The 17,270-nt window shown below is 59.2% G+C and overlaps 1 protein-coding gene and 1 long non-coding RNA gene across 7 annotated transcripts in view; one reads left to right on the forward strand and one right to left on the reverse strand.

The window, feature by feature from the left end:
• Positions 1–17,270, reverse strand: part of ZMIZ1 (zinc finger MIZ-type containing 1) — a 235,027-nt gene that overhangs the window by 133,947 nt on the left and 83,810 nt on the right. For 3 of the 6 annotated variants that reach the window (XM_036089817.2, XM_078077517.1, XM_078077516.1), the window contains one exon: positions 12,664–12,743. The exons of 1 other annotated variant lie outside the window; for it this stretch is intronic. The gene's annotated coding sequence lies outside the window, so the exon portion shown is untranslated. Of the gene's footprint in view, positions 1–12,663; positions 12,744–16,507; positions 16,570–17,270 lie in introns of those variants that run through there. 2 more of the 6 variants (XM_078077518.1, XM_078077519.1) reach the window with 2 other exon arrangements.
• LOC144382563 (uncharacterized) overlaps positions 1–17,270 on the forward strand; it is a 239,241-nt gene that overhangs the window by 52,766 nt on the left and 169,205 nt on the right. The gene's annotated exons all lie outside the window — the stretch shown is intronic.

Raw genomic sequence — 17,270 nt, forward strand, 5'->3', positions numbered from 1 at the left:
TCCTGTTCCCAAACGGGAGCCGCTTTCCAGGCGAGTGACGGCCAGGCTTGCAGTGGCTCCCAGGAGTCCTGCGAGCTGGGCCAGGGAGGCCGACTGTAGACACGGACACAGAACCTTCCCGGCACGGACAGCACCGAGGCCGCCGAGGGGGTGGGTGCTCGGGGCTCGAGCTCCAGGCTGCCCTCCTGCCGGCGGGCCTGCAGGGAGCCACGCTGTGCCTTCAGGAGCGGGGAGGAACCTGCGCCCAGCCCGCAGAGGGGCAGATACCGTGTGCGCACACACACCTATGGGGGGGGACACACACACACCGGCACGCACACATGCAGGTACACACCCAGAGAGGGAAAGTGAGAGACAGAAAAATCCAGCAAGGGACCCAGTAAGAAAGAGGGCACACGTTAGGGAGGCGCCAAGAGACAATCCAGCACCGAGAGAGTCAGGAAGAGGCCCACAGACAGAGAACATCTGTGGAAGGGCGCCCCCTGCAGTTGTGCGGAGCTACGGCCCTGGGCAGGACACACCCAAGAGAGCCACGGAAGGAGACAGACAGGAATGGGTGCATGAAAGAGCCACAGAGAGTGGAAGGAGGAGTGTGACAGGGAGGGCCACACGGGGAGGACAGGGAGCCAGGGACAGCAAGGGGTAGGGAGGTGGCCGGGGGGCAGACACAGAGCTTGCTGCAGATGCACGAGCTCCAAGCCCTGGCAGACTCTTCTGGGAAGACTGGCTGCCACTGGTGCCCTCCTTCCCTGTCCAGGTGCTGCAAGGCTGGTGTCTAGGAACTGAGAAATACAGGCTGCGGAGCCCCGAGCCACCCCACCGTGTCCTGTGAGGAACCCCCTTGCTCTGTGCCCTCCGAGGCTTAGCAAGGTGCCTCGGGTGAAGCATGCTGACCCCTGTCCCTTCCGGGCTGGCCCCAGCTCGTGCTCAGGGGGAGGCCTGGGGAAGAAGGTTAGACAGAGCGCGAGGTGGCAACCACCCGCCCCCCCACAACCAGGGAGGGCAGGAGAGCAAGGAAGCATCCGTGCTCACCTCTGATGAGCCGGGTCCCTTTGAACAAGCCCCTTCCTGTCCCTGGGCCTCAGTTTCCCCTCTGTAGAGGAGGTGGGATCTCACATGCCATGTCTCTGGAATGTCACATTTAGTGGGTGCCTTATGCGTGTGAATGTGCCTTCTGTGTTCCTCTCTCCATCCCAGCCCCGTTTCTGAAGGAACTCGGCCTCTCCCAATCCTTGCGCCCATCGGCCTTGCATTTAAAGCCCAGATGTGCAGAAGAACATCTCAGCAACAGCAGGGCTCCCCGACACGGGCACCCCTTCCCTGACAACACCCAGGGGAGCAGAGCCACTACCTGACCACCTTCCGTCTCTGGACTCTGACACGCTGCATTTCAGTGACAGTTCAGTGAGAAGTGACGCGCTGTGTCGTTCTATAGGGCAATGTCTCTGCTGGCTCCTCACTGCCCATCAGAGAGTGTGAGCCACCGGGCCTCGCGCCACTGCTCCCAATCACCTCTCTGCAGCCAACAACGGGGTGCGGGGACTGGCTGTGCCCTTTGTCTTCACTCACCCCGTTCCATCTACTTTGTCTTGGCCTTTCCCTACCTCTCCCCGTGGCCGCCCTGAAGCCGAGCACCCCTGGCTCCGAGGTGACGCCAGGAAGGGCTCTGGGCCCTGATCCCAGCAGGCCTCACCCACGGCTACGTCGGCCACTTCAGCTACCCCAGCTGAACCTGGCGAACACACTCACCACCTGCCTAGTCCTCCTGGGCCCCGGCAAGGAGGACTTTTTCTTCTCATTTTATGACCAAAAGGAAGAGTCTCTGGGAGGTCAGGTGACTGGACCTTACGCAGCTTGGGACCTGAAGGTTCAAGATACCTGGTCTGTCGGAGACAAAACCAGCCTATCTCCAGGAAGCCACCTCTGATCTTCCTGGTTGGCAGGGGCTCTCCCCTGGCAATGCCCACAGCATGTGCTCTGGGCCTTGGGTCTGGTTGGGCTAAGGCTTAAAAGTCAGATGGAGCTGGGTTCAAGTTCTGACCCCATTTCCCAAGGGCTATGTGACCATATGACTTAACTTCCCTGTCCCACAGCTTACTCATTTCTAAATACAGTTTATGAAAGTTTATTAAATTAAATAATGTGTATAAAATACATGGGGCAGGTGCTAACGATTATTAAGACTCCCTCAAAACACTCACATGCATGTGTGCACGCGCACACACACACACAGACATGGCAATATCACAGTGATCAACAGCAAGGACTGGGTCTTAAATCCTGGCTGTGTGACCCTGGGCAAGTCACTTCTCTCTCTGTTTGCTGATCAAGGTCTATTCTTAAATTTCTTCCTATTACTCTCCAGAAGACCCTTCCCCTAACCCCTAAAAAAGCAGGTTATCCTCAGGGCCTGAGGGATTTGCTGGCAACTGGGACACACAGGCTGTCCCCAGACCCTTTACATCCTCTTCTGCACTCAGAGCCACCAAGCTCCGGCCACCTCCTGGAAGCTCCGCAGCCAAACCCCCTCTGACAGAGAGAGCCAAGAAGGTCCAGCATGGCCCAGCCTCAGGGAACTGTGCACCAGCTCCCGGGGGGGAGGGGGCCTGGTGTCCCTGGTCAGCTCATTCTTCATGCAGAGTGGGCAGATTTAGAAAAGTCCTACTGCACTGACATTAAGTGCCTTTAATTCCTGTTGAATCTGCCATCTGACTCACGCCTCCTCCCCGGGCTGGCCACACAGTCATGACCATTTAAACACCTGAACTATCAAACTGCTGGGCACCAAAGGCTGGCAGATAATTTACTTGCATTACAAAAGACCAATTCGGGGGAAGGGCCCATTCTCTAACCACTGGGTGTTATCTTCCCACAGAGCCGGGAAGGTACCAGAAGGACCTGTGTACTGATGGATAACGGGAGATTTCAAATGATTGTTCAGACTTTGTGTCTTCCTTCTTTGTGTCAGAAAGATGCTCCACATGTGGGCAGTGAGGGCTGGGCAGGACGAGCCTCCCGGGGGAGTCAGGGTCAGACAGCATGAGTTCCTATCCTGGCTTTGCCCCCCACCGAGATTTTGTTTTCCTAACCCCCTGCCTCAGTTTCCCTCATCCATTACATGGAGATGGCGCTGGCCCCCACCTCAAGGGCATCAGGACTGAGGGGGAGGCTGTACTCCCTGCTGGCAGGGTGGCTGCTCTCGTTATTCGTACTGAGGGCCCTGTGGCTCCCCTGTCCTCTGCCGTTTAGTGACAGGTGTGTGACGGGCAGGGATTTCCTCCTGTCCCAGAGGCTCTAGGGTGGGTGGGTCTGTCTGGGGTGCGTTCCGAATGCGTGTACCAGTGTGCCCTGGAAGGCTCCCACCGCTCTGCAGCTGGGCCCTGCGCGTCTTTGCCCACCGTGTCCTCACCCTGTGCCCCCGGCGGGCATCACCCAGCCTGGGTTCGCAGGAAGTACTCTGGGCTGCTCTGGGCTCTGCCCCCGGCCCCCTGGCCTGGCCCCCATCTCCTTTCTCCGCTGTGACCTGGGTTCTCTCTCATCAGACAGCCAAGCGAATGCCGTGTACTCTTCATGCCACCGCACGCACGAGCGCCCCCCAACAATGAGGGGACAGCTAGTCTGTGCGCTCGTTCACTCGATAGGCGTATGGCCTACAGGGCACCAGGTCTGAGCCTGGGGCTGCCTCAAAGCCAGCCCCAGGGGCCACAGGAAAGGGCCCAGGTGTGTGGCCACTGGCGCTCTGGTACAAATGCCATCACCCTGGTCACCGCCCCACCCCCGGCCCCAAGCAGGAGCTCATGCTGCACGTATACTCACATACGCAGCAGGCACTCATCCAAGGTCCTGGTGGGGGCTATACCCTGACCTGAGGCTGTGCTTTTCCTGTCTCTCCTTCAGCCCCACCTGACATCCTTGAAATTCTTAGAGTGTCATTCTGCTCCAACCAGCCTCTTCCAGGAAGCCTTCCATATCTCACACTTCCCAAGGCCTCTTTCTCCTTTATCTCAGCACCTGCCTGGCCCCAGGGCACTGGGTGTGACTAATTCTCCTCCTTGCGGGCAATCCTTGGCCTAGACTGTGCCAACCTGGGGGCTAGCACAGGGTCTTCGGCTGCCTTATCTCCCCAAGAGCTGAGCATAGATCCATGCAAACAGTAGGTGATTACTAAATACTGCTACCTTACTGACTACAGATGGAGAGTGTGGGGAGGAGGGGCTGGCTTATGCAAAGAACTCGAGGTGGGTCCTGTACCAGGCGCCGGGTGGGAACAGAGGGCCTGGTTGGGCTCCTGGCCCAGGGAGGAGATTGAGCTGCCCACCCCGGCCCACACCCAAGGCTGGCCGTGCGAGCTGGATACCAGTGGTCAGAGGAGCCCCGGTCCCTCATCTGAGTGACAGCACAGCCCAGACTCTGTGCCCCAGGTCCTGACATCATCCCAGGTGGGGGGTGGGCAGGGTGAACACCCCAATGGTGAATAATTCCTCCTCTGTCACCTGCCAGGCCCGAGCCGCCTCCAACAAGGTCTCATTAGGATGGGGCCAGCGTTTTCACCTCTGCTTTATTAACTCCCTTGAGCACCAGCGAGTGGAAAATGGGAGGGAGCCAGGGAGTGAGAGCCTTTTTCATTTCTGGATCATGTTGCCCTCAGCGTGGATATTCCTGGAAACTTTCCATGGGGGCTGTCCTGGCTGAGGTGGGAGGGCTGGGAGCCGAGTAGGGGCTGTTGATTTAGGCTGACAGTGCAGGTCAAAGAAGGGCCCAGTGTTCAGGAGCAGGCAGCCCCTCGGTCCCTGTCCTGACACGGCCCCATTTCTTCCCACGAGCTGCAGAGGCTGGTGTAGGGCTCAGGCTCCGGTGGGGCCATCCATCCCAGACAGAGGGCCCAAGGAGAGGTGTGGTGGGTGGCCAGGAACTGTCCAGAGACCAGTCTCTAAGCCGAGAATTCTGGGTTCCAGCACTGCACCTCCCTTCTCCCTGGGTGACCTAGCAAGTCATTTTCCACCCAGGGCCTCAGTTTCCCCATCTATAAAAGGAAGGGGCTCCCCAGGGCCGCCCTCCAGTTCTGACACTCCAGGCTTCCATGTATGCTAACTAATAAGGCTCCAGTGCCTCCCAGAGGAGCCAGATGACCTCGCTCCAAACTGCCTCCCTTGGCCGGCTCCATGTTAGTGGTCCTTCTCAGCTTCCAGAAGAGATTTCAGATCTGAGTGGACTCAGTAGATGCCTGATGATCTAAAGGCCTCCTGGAAGGCCCATGGGAACCGCCACTCAGTGGCACATTGCGCCCAGGGAATAGCTTTTCTGTCCCTGGGGCTCTGGGGCTGGCAGGCGGCTGATGACCCGAGCGCTCTGTGGCCAGAAGGAATGGGGCTGCAACCCAGAGGTCTGCCTCAGGGATCCTGGCAGAAAGGACCCCCAGGGAATGTCTTTCTGAGTAGCACGGACTTAGAAGAGCAGGAAGAGCCCGGAACCCCTGGTGTATTCGTGAGAAAACTCAGCCCCAGGGATGGACAGCTTTGTCCCAGTTCCATCAGTGAGGCTATGACAGCGTCCAGGGCCCAGCCTCTAGGCCAGCTCCCCGCTACAGGCCTCAGTGTGTCCCACACTGGCCTGATCATGGGGCACTGGTTACAAATTCAGAGCCCTGGGTCCCAGACCCACAGAAGCAGACTTCAAGAGAGGCCTGGGAATCTGCATTTGAACCAGTGCCCCTGGTGACACTGGCACTTTGGGGAAGTACCGTGTCTCCTCCATCTTGAAGTACCATCCTGAAAGTTTCCATGGGAGAGCTCCTGAGAGCACCTGGGAGGCCAGTATCCCTGGGGAGGGAAGTATCTGGGTACCAGACTCGATGCCAACCTCGGGCAGATGTTCCAGTGCTGAGGGTGGGAGGCAGCTCCCTGAGGGCATCCATCTTCCGTTTCCAGAGAAGACTGGTGCCACCCAGCTATTCTGCCTATCTGCCCCACGGCACCCCTTGCAGGCAGGCTTCTCCCCGTTTATAGATTTTCCTCATCTATAACCTAACAGAGGGCATCAGAGATGTAGTAACTTGTCCAGACTCACCCAGTTGATAGGTAGTAGAGCAAGGTCTTGAACCCTGAGCCATCTGTTCCTGAAACCCATGCTTTAACTACATGTCACACTGCACCCCTGCCCACACTGAAATTCACATGCATGCACAAACCCTTATGTGAGGTGGTGAGCTCTCCAGCGGTGGAGGTGTGCAAGCAGCAGCGAGAGGAGCTCCCAGCAGGCATGGGATGACTCTGACCAGCCCTCCTTTAGTTATGACTGGGGACAGGCTAAGCTGGCTAAAGGATGCAAGGGTTTTTATTGTGTTTCTTCCATAAGCAGAGAAAAATGCTTTGGATTATTTACAGGTTTTAGTTCATCAAAGTTCTCCTGACTCAACCCTTGGCCACCCTAGAGCTGCTGGGCAGAGGGTGGCCGGGAACCTCGGCTGAGAGGGCATTTGTTGGGGACAGAGATGGTGGGGGCACAGGGGGCGCTGGCTCCCCAGGCGGTGATAAGGACGGGGGTCTGGGGGCTGGCTCCCCAGGTGGTGACAAGGACAAGGGTCTAGGGGCTGGCTGTGGTGGGGAGTCTGGCTCGGGGTGGGGCTGAGAGAGAGCTCACCAGAGGCCACCCAGTGAGAGCTGTCCCACACTAAGCTGTCTCACCGGCCAACCAGAGTGTGGGCCAGACGGAGGGGGCAGCATGGGAGCATTCCACGGGGGTTATGAAGCAGAGATGCTCCCACAGGCTCCAAAAGAGGCCCCCAAAGAGCCTCAGGGAAGCAGTGGAGGGTCCCAAACAGCTGTGAGGCAAGATGTGCTGCTTACCAAACCGGAACTGAACAAGGGTGAGAAGCACTTAACAGGAAAGACAGATGTGAGGGAAAAGCTTTCATAGATTCCCATTAACCAGACTGGGGGGCCTGGGGCTAGTGCTCCCCAGTCAGCTCTCTGGGAGTTATGTGGTCCCCATGACCCCAGGGCTCTGGAAGCTTCTCTTCTGGGGCAGTTTGCCCAGTAGCCCCGGCAGACGGACACCTGCAGGGCCCCACTGAGGTCACTGTCTCCTTCCTGTGCCCCCACTGGCCACAGCCCAGACCTGAGACACCTGACAGCTAGACCCAATGCCCAGGGAGCTGGGGCTGAAAGGACAAACATGTAGCAGGCAGCACACAACACATCTACCACAGAGAGCCTACGCACAGCCTCAGAATCCTTCTTAACACAGCCCAGCCCGTCCACAAAGAACCGGCAAACTGGATAAAATCTCCTCGCCATCCGCAGAGAGAGCTGAGGGCACACAGGCTGAGCGCCCGCTGCCTTGGTTGTTCAGCACAGGCGCGCCAGGAACTGGGCCCGGGACACGGTTCGGTCTGCCCTGAGCCTTCGAGACACTCCTGGTGCAGCCGGACAGCCAGCAGGTGGCTGGCTTGGGGGAGCAGACACGAGGAAAAGCCAAGGGCGCGTGGGGCTGAAGGAGGAGACAGATGGGTCTCACTGGGCCCGCTCAGCCCACACAAGCTCTGCAGCCCCCAGCGGGCGGGAGGAGGTAGCCCCTCTGAGGGCAGTGGCTCCAGCCGGGGGGGAGGACAAGCCCAGCACCTGAACCTTCCAACACTTCCTGCCATGATGCCTGACCAGAGGCAAACGAGAGTCCGACTGTCGGCGGAGGAGGCCGCAAAGCGCAGCCGGAGGCGGCTGCGAGTACTAAAGGCAAAAATTGGCTCCCGAGGGGCTATTCTGCTGCTTGTGCGCTCCTGAGAAGTCCCTCCAGGCTGGCAGGGGGAGGCCAGGCTCTGGGGAGACAACGCCCTCCCCCCCCCTCCCCCCCGCAGCCAGCCCCGCCCCAGGCATCTCCCCACCCTGTGGGAATCCTCCGGGTTCCCAGGAACACACACTTTGGGCCCTTCTGCAGTTCAGACTGCAGCCTGGGTGGTGCGGGAGGGAGGGGAGGACAGGGGTATCCTCTCTTCCTGGGAGGAGCTGGGCGCTCTCACCCCCTGAACCCCAGTGTTCTAGGCTGCATGCTGTGTCTGGAGTGATGAGGGGCAGCGCTGATCCCCATAAGGCACAGCCTGTGACTGTCCCCTTGGTCTAGGGCTGTTTGGGGATTAGGTAGGGAAGCACCAGGAACACTGGAACCCACTGTGAGGGGAATGGAACTCATAACACGTTCCCTCCATTCCTCTTGAGGTCTGGTTGCCTAGGTACTGGCCACAGTCCTGCCTGCCTCAGTTTACCTTTATAACCAGTGTGGCATGCCCCTGTCCTATTTTGAACAGCAGGACGGTGGCAGCCTGGCCTACAGAGAAGGCGCTCACTCTGCTGACTCTTATCTGCAAGATTTCCTTCCCCAGCCTCAGTTTCCCCTCCTGCAAATGAGGAAACCACACGTGGCAACTGAACACGAGTCTGCATGTGGTGTGGGTATTAAATAACCACCAGGTTTCAAAGGAAAACAGAGTGTAAACGAGCCAGTATGTCATCCTTCCGATACATAATCAAGACAAAAGAAAAGACAAGGTGGTAGGCCGTCTGGCGAGCACTCTGAAGGGCCTAAGAGCATAAAGAGGGTTTCGAGTTCAGAAGAGTTCAGGGAGGAAATGACCAGGGCCTCTGGGGAGTGGAGGCCGTAGGGCCCGGGGGGGCAGGAGGCCACATCTGACCTTGCGGAGGAAGCAGGCTTGAGGAAGGCTCCAAAAGGTTCAGGCCACGCAGCAACAAGGGTGGAGGGCTCTCAAGGCAGAAGGAAGTGCAGGAGCAAAGGTGTGGCCGTGGGGACGTGTGACGAAGATGGGGAGGGGGTGGCGCAGTGAAGCTGGCAGACAGCTGGGGTGTGATGGGGCCATGCGAGGAGGCGGGGGCAGATGGTGGTGGCTTCCAACGCCAGGCGGGGTCCGCAGGTGCTCCCAAGGAGACTGACTGGCCAGGGATGGGGACCGAGGGAGCTCCCAGAGGACGTCCAGAGGAATGGAGGCGCCTGGCCACCAGAACACACCGGCCTACTCCGCCGGCCTCGGAGACCCTCCAGCCTGTGGTTCTCTGGGAGTCCACCCTCCACTTCCTTCTCCCCTCCGGAGAGGACAGCTTATTCCTTCCTGAGCATACATGGGCTCCCGCCAGGCAGCCAGCTCCTGGACACCTCACTTCTAATTATAGCCGGAGTTTTATGAGCGCTGGAGGGAAACGCCAGGTTCCAAGTGCCCCTGTTAGTGGCCACAGGCCCCCTCTCGCTTCCCTGCTTTCGCCTGTGGCCAAGGCCCATGTGCCCAGGACAGCACAGGGTGGCACGGTGGGGCCTTGGGGATGGGCCACACATAGTGCGCTGCCCCCAAGGCTGGGAGTGGGGGGCACTGGCTCGGATCCCTCCAAAGAGCAGGGTGGGAGGGAGCCGGGAGCTGCCAGAGCTGGAAGAACAAGGCCAAGGGCGGCAGGTTGGAAGCCCGGGAATTCTCAGGTCTGCTCGGTCCTGGGGACGAGAGAGGCGATGACACAGAGCAGATGTCTGCGGGGACTCCTGGCTAGGGGTGCCTCTGAGGGTAAGGAGAGCAGACGTGAGAAGGTCCTGGGGCTCAGAAAGGAATTCCAGAGGGAGCTCCAGGGGGAGCTGTGGATGTGACTGGACAGGGAGAAAGTGGGTGAGCTAAGGAGGCAGAGCGGGACTGCCCATGTGAGAAGACAGGGGAGCTGGGCAGGAGAGAGGCACATGCACAGAGAGAACCATCTAGAAAGAGACAAAGAGACACACACACACACACACACCCCTCCTTACCCCCAGAGGGAATAAGCACCAAAGCGTAGGTGTCCTGCATGGCCACCACCCCCCTTCTCAGCGGCCTCCTCCAGCCCTCCCCAGGGGACCTCTGGGAAGGGGCTCCCCTGTCTGCTGGTCCAGCCTCCCCTGTGTCCACCCTGGAGAACCTCATGTTCTCTCTCAAACTCAGGAATGCTCTGAGCGCCCCCCCCCCCCCCCCGCCGGCCCAGTCTGCCGCCTGAGTGCCCTGTGCAGTCCCAGCTCGCATACTTTTGGTGATGAGGAACCCACTCCCCACCCAGAAGGCAACTAAAAAAAAAAAAATCTCCAGACAGCTCAGACTCTTGGAAAGTTGAACCCGAGGATGCCAGGGAGACAGCGTGGTTGCCACTGAGGGGCCTGAGCTCTGGCGACCAGAGTCTGCTGGGCAAGAGTGTCCTTTCATCAGGAGTTTGCAAAACGGCAGAGCTGGCCCCTCACTCGGGCTGTCATTCCGAATTATAACAAAACTAGAGAAACAATGTCCTAGAGCCAGTACCATCTCCTCGACTGGGACAGCTAATGAGGACCAAGAAAATCATTCGTTCATTCACTCCCTCACTCAGTTAATAAAATATCAGCTGGGCAACGACCCTGTGCCGGGCACCAGGATGCAGGGGTGAACAAATCATTTAATCTTCTTTTCTAGTCTGACACCTGCCCTTCACCCATTTTACAGGCGGCAAAGCTGAGCCCAAGGAGAGGCAGTGCCTTGCTCCAAGTGGCCCAAGGAGCGGCGGGCGAGGGGCAGAGCTCACACATGCTGCTGCAGGCTCTGAGCATCTGTCAGCCCCAGGAGAAAAGGGAGGGGCAGCCTGGCCGCCCCCCTGCCCCCCACCGTTTCTAGGACACTGAGGTATTGATTACCACCCTTGCCTTGGAGTGGTTTTCTTTCCTTTTCTTTTTCCATCAAGGCTTTCTAGTCTTCCTTCTCTCTTTTTTTTCTTTTTAAAGACTAAACTCCAAGCCTCTCCTATGATTAATTACCAGCTGCCTAATGCTCTGCCACTGGCAATTTCTGGAAAGGGAATGAATTACCTTGAAAAACACCCGAAAAGAGAACCCACTGTGAAGGAGAATTTCAGAGGTTACCCCACAATTAGCAGTGGGTTCCCCTAGCCTTATCGAGTTGCTGGCAGGCCCTCTGGGGAGGGGCGGCTGCCAGACTTCGGGGGCCACCCTCTGGCTCCCGAGGGCAGCCAGGCTTAGAGGGCCGGGCAAAGGCACCAGGCAGAAAGGGGGGTGGGCTCCTGAGCACCCACCTCGGGCCTGCCAGTGGCTCAGCCCCCGGTCTCTACGGCATCATGGACCACTTAATTCCACGGTTCAAATCCCCATGCCACTACTTAACAGCTCTATGGGTTTCTTAACCACTTTGAGCCTCTGGAGAACGAGGCACACTAAACACACCTTCTCACGGGATTACTGCGGGTAGAAATATGTATTTAAGCAGCGTAGTGCCTGGTACACAGTAGACTCTCACTAAGCTCTAACATTTAAAAATATTTCAGGCTTCCAAGCACCCCCATAATGGCCTTCTCAGCAGTGTTGGTATAATTATCCTCATTTTCAGATGAGAATACTGGCTTCACTCTCACAGGAGTGAAAGGACCAGCCCAAGGTCATGAGCTGAGAGCAGGGAGCTGGGATCTCCTGCCGCCCTGCTCCCTGGTTCCAGAGCCCGACGGTAGTGTGGAGCATCCCAGGCCTCGCCCGGCCCTGTGTCCGGGCACCTGGGAGCACAAGGGGCCTCAGGAGAGGAGCTGAGGGCAGCAGGGAGATGACTGGGCGAGGCCTCATGCCAGACCAAAGACTCTGCCTCCCCTGACTGGGCCCCAGAGCCTTGGGACAAAGGGCCCTGGCCCAAGTCAGCACTTTTGTGAAGGCCTCTCATCTCTGGGTTGGGAGCCGCAGAGTAAAGAGGGATTACACAGGTCACCCTCTGACATGGGGCCAAGTGTGATCAACCCTGAAATGCCACTCTGTGATGAGACACGCCGGTGTCCAGGCCAGCGCAGGGCCGGGAGGCTCAACCCCAGGACCTTCTGGCTCCAGCTACTCTCAGGAGCTCCCCGGGGAGCCCCAAGACTCTCATTATGGTGCACGACCAGTTTGTGTCCATTCTGGCATTGATGTGTGCTCAGGGAGGAGGGGCTGGTGGGAACCGAGGTGTCCAGAAAGAAGGAAGGCTCCCCGCATCCTGGACAAGAATGCTGAGCTAGCCTCCTGCACGCATACTGGTACCAGGTGCGCAGGCGCACCTCTGGGGACAGGTGCTGTGAACCCCTCCCTCTTCTGCACACAGGGAAATCGAGGCCCCGAGAAACCGCACAGGGTCATGGTGGACAAGTGGCAGAGCCGGGATTTGAACGCGGTCGCTCTGACTCCAGAGCCCAGAGATCTGTGTGTGCGCCTGGGTGTGTTTGTGGCAGAGAAGGGGGCAGGCCGTCACGACTCCCAGCGAACAGGCCTCTCTGCTCACCCAGGCCTCTTCCCGCGTGGCCGCCATGTTGCTCAGCAGATGGGGCCCACGCGCCATGAGTGGTACAGACAGAGCTGCTGGGCCAAGGCTGGGGACGCCAAACCTGCCCCCCTGCCTGGCTGCATTCCCCCACCCCCTGCCCTGGCAGCCACTCTAGAGAAAGGTCAGGCCTTAGAGGCCTCTGGGGGCCCTTCTGGGGGCTGATGAGGTCTAAGCCAGGGTGGCCGCACCCCATGCCACCCATGAGGCTGGAGGCCCAGGCAAAGGTGCAGGATGCCAGGGCCAGCACCCACTCCCCACTCAGGACATGCCTACCCCTTCTCCAAGCATCCGGGCCAAGCCTGCCCCCACGAGCCCAGCTGCACACCTACCTCAGTGACCCGCGAACCACCAGCGTCCCACGTCTGGTCAGCAGTGCTCAGCCCCTCCGCCTCACTCCAGTTCCATCCTGCTGCAATAGGAAGGGGTGGTCAGAGGGGCCCCTCACTGCAGGGCCTGGGACTGACTGGGCCGCCACTGCCCACCCACCCACCTACTGGAAAGTTTACTGCCAGCAAAACCCAGTCATCCCCATTTGACAGACAGAGAATCAGAGGGACTGAGAGGACGAGGGGCACAAGGATGGGGTGCCCTGACTCAGCAGCCCCCCAACACCCCACATCAGCCAGTTACCACCTATGTGGATATGCTCCTGGCCTCACCTGTCAAACTGACAAGTGGATCACAATCCCTCTCAGGGTTTCTAGGAGCATCTGAGGACATACGGTGATGGAAGCACTCAGCACTCACTCATTTGCTCAAGAAACCCTGAACAACCACCCTGAGCTGTGAATAGGATGGTGGCTCCTGTCCTTGCGGGGACTGTGATAATTAGACACTATAACTAGAGGAGGCATCTGCCAGAAAGAACGAGTTACAGGTGCTACACAGCACAGACTCAAGGTTCAGGGAGCCTCTCTGGGGAAGTAAAGTTGAAGGATGAGCCAGAGAGAGGCAGACCAAGATGCATGGAACAGCATTCCAGGCAGAGGGAACACTCTATGAGAAGGCTTGAAAACAGGGAAAAAAGCCTGGATTCAGGGGGAGGAGTTGAGAGTGGGTGGGTGGTAGGGGTGGTGAGGGAAGGAGAGGTGGGGCGAGTGGGGGTCGAGTGGATGGCCAATCACTGAGAGGTGGACAGGAGCCCCAGGAGGGTCTGAACAGCTGAGGGACATGACCCTAGTTCTGGTTTGAGAAGATCCTGTGGCTGCGGGCTGAGAAGGGCTCGGGAGGGACAGGAGGAGGCAGGGAGACCGGTGTGGAGTCTGTTCCAGGGGTCCAGGCTGGAGACGGTGGGGCTCGTAGCAGAGGGGACAGCAGGCAGAGTGGCCAGAACTGCTGGTGCACGGGGCTCGGGGAGACGACAGAGCGAGGGAGAACCCCTGCCCCCCACTGTTGCTGCGGCATGACTGCCCTCACGGGGTGGGGAGGGGTCCCGCTCGCCCATCTCCTCAAGGGCCACCAGCACTCCTCGCTCTGCTCTGCTCCCCGTAGGGATCGCGGACGACCCGACCCCGAGGCCCAGCAGGTGGGTTTCTCTGGAGCCCTGGCTACAAGGCATGGGCCACTGAGCCTCACATTCGAGTCCCAGCGACGGGGGCACCTCACTGGGTGGCTCCAGGCAATTGCCATACTTCTCCGGGGCTGTGCATCCTCTAAGAAATGGGAAACCTGACTGTGGGCCGAGTGCCTCTCGGGGTGAGCCCCATGGCTGACAGAGGAAGGAGGAGCGCGTGGGCCACATGAATCGTGGGCTCCCACACATGCCAGGGGGCCGTCGGGAGGCCTCGGGCCCGGCCCACTGCCCTCGGCAGCCGGCAGGCACACCCGGGAAGACAAGTGTGGGCTGTGGCTGTTTCAGGTCTGGGTTTCACCCCTCTTACCAAGGATGTGGCTTTGGGTAAGTTTCTTAAACCTCTTTGTGCCTCAGTTTTCTCATCTGCAGGATGGGAACCTCCCTCAAATCGTTGTAGGAACTGTAGAAGGGAGCACACACGAGTGCTGGATACGCAGGCAGCGTTCCGGGTAGGTCAGCTGGGGCAGCAATGACCTTGCAGGGGCTGGTGCTGGGCTCCAGAGCATTAGGCCCCTAAGCCCCAAGCTCCCAAGGCCAGGGCTGGCATCCCTGCCCCAGCAGGGAAAGACAATGTCTCTCCACCCCGACCCTTCGGCTCTGGCAACCCCCTAACCACTTGACATGGGAACACAAACAGCCCTGGTATTCACGGACTCCGGCTCTCCCATTTCCCAGAGGAGGGATCTGAGGCCTGAAGAGGGGCCATGACCACCCCCATTGCAGGCTCACACAGCAAGTCAGTGGCTGGGGCAGAACTGGAATCAGCGCCCTGCTTCTCCACCACCCACAGCTCAGGCCTTTCCCAAAGGCGAGCTGGCCTGCAGACCCGCTGACAGAGAGAAAATCATGATTTTGGCAGCTGAGATCGAAGCCAGAGCTGGAAAGCCCTCGTTCACCCAGTGAGCCGCGTCCAGGCCCCAAGGAATGACACCCGCCCGTCCTGCCTCTCAGGGGCGCTCCAGCTCACAGCATACACGCACGTGCCCTCAGCCCCCCAGGCTCTTTGTTGGGCTTGGGCAAAGGGGCACACAGACCAGAGAGGGGAAGAGACGTATCCAAGGTCACACAGCAAGTCCACAGATAGGTTGGGGGCTGCACCAGGATATAAACTCAGGCCCTGGCTGGGAAATGACCCCCCTTCCCTGTGAGTCTGGGAGAGACAGGACTAGGGGGCCATATTGGGGTTCTGCCTGGGGTATTTCTTTAACCTTTGGTAAATGTTATGAGGCAGAAACTAAACTGGCACCCCCAATTTACACATGATGCCCAGAGAGGTTCTATAACTTCCTGAGATCACACAGGTAACAAGGAGCTAATAAGTAACAAGAACACAGCCATGACATGTGTGGCAGGCCGTCTGCCGCACCCATGCTCGGCCCGTTCCCAGAGGACCAGCTCAGAGACAGCGCTGGGCACCCGGGCTCCCCAGCCGCGGTGATGGGCACTGCTCACAGAGGCACGGAAGAGCTGTGAACACGGAGCTGATATCATCCCCGCTGCCCCAGCCCCAGGGCCCCTGAGGTGAAGCTCACAGTCTGTGTGGGTTTGGCACCCTGGAGACCAGGGGGAGAAGGAGGGAGATGGACCAGGTGTCACCGGGCCTGCTCCCAGCCTGACCACTGCCAGAAACAACACAGATCCACCACAGGGAAATGTTCTCTGCTTCAAAGGCACTCGGGTGCCATGCAGCGGGGCGGGGCTTGGGCTGAACCTCAGGGCCGAGGGTGGGTGGTGGGGCTCGCCCAGTGGCCCCACGAGGTGGGAACCCCATTGCCCAGAGGACTCTCCTGGCATCCTTAGCTCAGGACTCTCACTCCAGGGGCGGGGAGGGGGGTGAGGACCTGGCCGAGGGGCAGCCTCTGACTACAAAGGCTACAAGGGCAGAGAGGGGCGTGCATTCTCGTTGCCTGTCTGAAGCTCCCAGGGGCAGGGCAGGGCAGGAACGGGTGCCCATTCTGCAGAGCAGGAAACTGAGCTCTGAGGGAGGATAGGATTGCCAGAGGTCTCACAGCTGGAGAGTGGCAACTCTGGGTCTGGGAACATGGCCAAGGTCACCGTGGGGTGGGGAGCGTCCCAGGACCCAGATACATTCTCCCAAACACACCCACCTGCCCATCCCTTCCTCCTGCAGGGATGCCGTGGCCCTGGGTGTTGGCTTGAGGGGAGGCACCAGGCCAAGCTGACTGGGGCTGGCCCAGAGAGATGCAGGGCTGATCGGGGCTTGCTGGAGGACAGAGGGGCCTGTGCCACGGGGCATCCAGGATGACAGGCACTCTGCCGGCTCTGTGTCTGCGGCTCCAGGCCTGTGGCTAAATGACTGGTTGTTCTCTACAGCTGCCCAAGGCTCAGAACCCACATTCTGGGCTGGAGCCCCGGTCCTGTCCTCGGTGGTGAGGTCAAGGACGAGGGTGGGCAGAGCGGGATTGGAATCCTTGCTTTGCCCTTTAATGTTGGGTGACCTTGGGCAAGTCACTCGGCATCTCTAAATCCTCATCTCCTTTCTAAACAGGGACTAGTGGCCCCTCCAGCTATTCGCCCACCAGCCCACCACGGGCAGGCTGACCTTGTAGAGCCCTGCGTTGGCCAGAGCACTGACTTACCCACAGGCTACCCGGGGGAGGGGGGCAGACTGCCCAGTGTGGTCTGTGGGCAGGTGGCCATCCGGACGGTGTCTCCATCTCCGGGCCCGAGTTCAGAGCCCCTGTCACATGCTGCTAATCATGCTCTGGTGGCTGGGAGGGCTTAAGACAAAACGGGTGTGTGGGTCCAGGTGCCACATACGAAAGAACAGGTCAGGGAATGATGGCTGTTAAAGTCTGAAGGAGGGGGCAATTCCTCAAGGTCGTAAGTGGCCAAGTTGGGACCAAAACATGGTCACATGGGACCCACCCAAACTGGGCCTATCCTGTGCTCACTGGCTGAGCTGCCCTGAACCAGCTCCCGTGGCGCTGGCCTTCCCCACAGGGGCTGTTCTTATTCCCATTTTACAGATGGGCCAAACCGTGCCTGGTCCTACGGGCCAGGGGCCCTGTCTCAGGCCCTGCATAGGGGGTGGCCTCAGACCCAGCTCCCAGGCTCACTGGGGAGAAACGGCTTCGCCCCCACTCAGAGATCCACCCAGGAAAGCATCTCCTTACGCGACCCTAGGAACAGGCCCCTCACCCTCCCCTGGCGGACAGTACTGGCTCCAGGAGCTAGGCAAATATTTACTGCGATGGTTATCCAAACCAGGCTGGCCGCCCCGCCTCCCACATTCCTGGAATACATGTTCGCTGACCTCATCAAGCTGGGGGGTTGGGGGAGAGGAAGCCGGACCATGGGGAAGGGCCAGACTGAGGGTCCTGGGCCTCGCTGGAAGCCGTG

This window comes from Halichoerus grypus, chromosome 7 (genome assembly GCF_964656455.1).
Source record: "Halichoerus grypus chromosome 7, mHalGry1.hap1.1, whole genome shotgun sequence".
NCBI lineage: Eukaryota > Metazoa > Chordata > Mammalia > Carnivora > Phocidae > Halichoerus > Halichoerus grypus.